Source organism: Suricata suricatta, chromosome 5, assembly GCF_006229205.1.
Source record: "Suricata suricatta isolate VVHF042 chromosome 5, meerkat_22Aug2017_6uvM2_HiC, whole genome shotgun sequence".
In the NCBI taxonomy this organism is placed as follows: Eukaryota; Metazoa; Chordata; class Mammalia; order Carnivora; family Herpestidae; genus Suricata; species Suricata suricatta.
This window is the reverse complement of record NC_043704.1, coordinates 16087891-16090761: the sequence shown is the minus strand read 5'-3', so window position 1 is coordinate 16090761 and position 2871 is coordinate 16087891. Positions and strand designations below refer to the sequence as shown.

The window sequence follows — 2871 nt, the reverse complement described above, 5'->3', positions numbered from 1 at the left end:
GTTTCTCAGATACATTATTTTACAACTAATGTTGCCCCCAGGCAAGAGTAAATCCAAAGCAAAGCGATGGGGGAAAAACAAAAAAAAAAGATAAACTACATGTTCCTATTTTACATTGAAATATCCTTATGGAGAGTCATTTAGCAGCCAAACTCATGGAACAATTAAAGACACTAAGTAAAAATTCTCCATGTTGTTTCTTAGCCCTTAAAAGACTGCACTATTTGAGGGTAACCTATCCTGGTGTCTTCTCTGCTCGCCTGTCTGCCCCGTGATCAGGTTACGTTCTGGTGCCTGGTGACAATAAACGCTTCGTCCTTGGTGTCCCTTGAGTTTCTTCGTGTGAGGATTGCATCAGTTAGCATGCCTATTCTTTCTTTGTGTTTTCCTTTTATTTTATGCTTTCAAAACTAAGCAGATGCTATCTCCAGATCTTCGCATGAGCAAAGAATATATGAATTAGTAACCTTTTTCACCAACTGGTGGAAGAAGGTCATGTCCCAGCCCAGCCCAGCCCGAGTTAATATGTTGCTTGAAAAAATGTGTCAGACTTTTTATTATCTTACTCTTAAAAGGTTAATACGTTGTAGAGTTTAAGTGGTCAATATTAGTGTGTACCTTATTATTACCTTATTATGACATTAGTGTTTTCAGTTGTGAAATGCGGCTCATCAGACATCAGGATCCGGTGTCCAGTGAAAAGCTGTAACAATCTGGCCTGAAGGCTGAGGTAGGTTTTATTGCATACCTAGGTGTACATGTTTTACATGAGTGGGATCTCTGCATTAAAATGATTGCCGTTTGTGGCTTCTTCTCAGAAAATTAGTTCACAGAGGAAATTCTGATCTCCTATGTTTTCCTTCCCTTCAAACATAAACTAGCATTAGCTGAAGTGAAGTGTCCTGAGGAAACAGGTAAGTTAGATATAAAGTGTGCATAGGTAACTCTTGGCAATGTCGTAATTAGAGTGTACCAGAACTAAAAGCATCTCTCATGATTTAATGGTTTATTTGCCACATGTAATTAAAAAAATGTCTGTATCATTAACAGACATTGGCTAGGCTTGGGTGGATCCTGATATGTACTTTGGGAAAGGAACAGAGGGAAGGAAGGCATAGTCAAACACCATAAAAAATTTTTACACAGATTCTACCTAGAGTGATAGAATCATCATATTTTACAGGTGTAGAGGCTCATTAAATTCAACCTCTTCGATTTACTGGTAAGGAAACTAAGAAAATGTGTTTCTATCTTAGTCACACAGCTATTTAGTGGCAAAATCCAAACTAGAGAATGCTCTCCTGACTCCAAGCCCAGCTCCCTTGTATGACCATGGGCTGCTTCCCACGTCCCAAGCCATCTGTCCAACTTTGCTGCAGTGGCAGGCCAGACGATATCCACTTCCCACAAAAATGCAAGCTTTCCTAGGCAACCATCCAAATGATCTTTCGCTATCATACAGAGAAGTTGAAAGAGTGTTCCCCTAAAAAAATTCATTGCATTTGGATTTTAAAGACACACACACACACGCACACGCACACACACACGCACACACACATATACAGACACACACAAACAAACTATAAACATGCATGACCTGGTTGGGATTGTCTTTTGGCCCCATGTTCTCTTGCAGGATGACAAAATGGATAGAGACTATCATGTGATTAAATGCAGACTTTTTCTTCGGGCTCGATCTCAGCCTGAACACGTTGACTTGGCATTTCTAAAGCTTCTGACAAATTAATAATGACAAATATCTGCAGATTTTCATGGATGGAATAAAATTATAAAACCTTGTAAACAGATGTTGATGGCATGAAGCCATATTTTGCAATGACAGAAAATAAGAGATCTTTAGGGTCTGGGACTCTGGACCTGAGGTCTGTTTGTGTTCTTGATTGGCATAGCACATGGATTACATCGGAATCAATACAATGATGTTGAGTCCCACATTTACATCAGAGAAGGATTTGGGCTAGTTTTGTGTCTGATACTTAACTGTCATTAACTAAAATACACCCCCCCCCCCAGAGGTATTTCCTGGGAGTTCTTTCCCCCAGGAATTAGGTATATAAATTTCCCTTCCTCTGCTCGGCTCCAGTTGTAGTCTACAGTGCACCTTCACATTCAAGAGGGTCAGGAGCTTTTTAGACTAATGAGTTCATGCTTCTTCTAGAATGAGCAGAGATAGCTCCCTTGAAAACCACCCCAGCTATTTCTGCCAAATAGAACTGTTATACCAGTTCGGTAGAATACTTGTGCTCTTATATTATGTTTTTATTAATATTTTATAATAGTGCTCTATCTTACCTGAAAGCAGCAAGAAATATAGATGTTTTAAGCCTCAGGCTGGATTGTACTCTTATGCTTAAAATTTCCATTACCCATATTTCAAGAGAGACAAGAAGAAAAGGAAAAAGTGTATCTTGGCTAAGTCCTCTCATCTTTATCAACAGTTTTCTAAACTACAGAGAAGACACACTTATTGTGAATAACATGTCTGAGTGGAAAACAGATAATTAAAACCAGAAGTGGTAAGTCAAAATATCAATTACAAAATATATAGAACTATGAGTCCCAGACACAAACACAGTTTAAAGATCATGATAGAAAAGGAGGGCCTCAGGGCTCAGTCAGTTGAGTATCTGACCCATCTGATTTTGGCTCAGGTCATGATCTCACAGTTTGTGAGATAAAGCCCCATGTCAGGCTCTATCCTGATCCCATAGTCTGCTTTGGATTATCTCTCTCCCTTGCACTTCCCTTGCTCGTGTTCTCTCTCTGTCTCTCAAAAATAAACAAACATTTAAAAAAAGGAAAGAAAGAATCAGGATAGAAAGGAAAAGAGGTGTATGTATACCCACATAT

At 39.0% G+C, this 2871-nt stretch overlaps 1 long non-coding RNA gene across 1 annotated transcript in view; it reads left to right on the top strand.

Moving 5' to 3' along the window:
* Positions 1 to 651: 651 nt before the first annotated feature.
* The window catches only part of LOC115292687, a 17422-nt gene continuing 15202 nt past the window's right edge, over positions 652 to 2871 (top strand). The window contains exons 1-2 of the long non-coding RNA XR_003909091.1: positions 652 to 730; positions 2460 to 2537. This is a non-coding gene — a long non-coding RNA (uncharacterized LOC115292687). The remainder of the gene's footprint in view (positions 731 to 2459; positions 2538 to 2871) is intronic.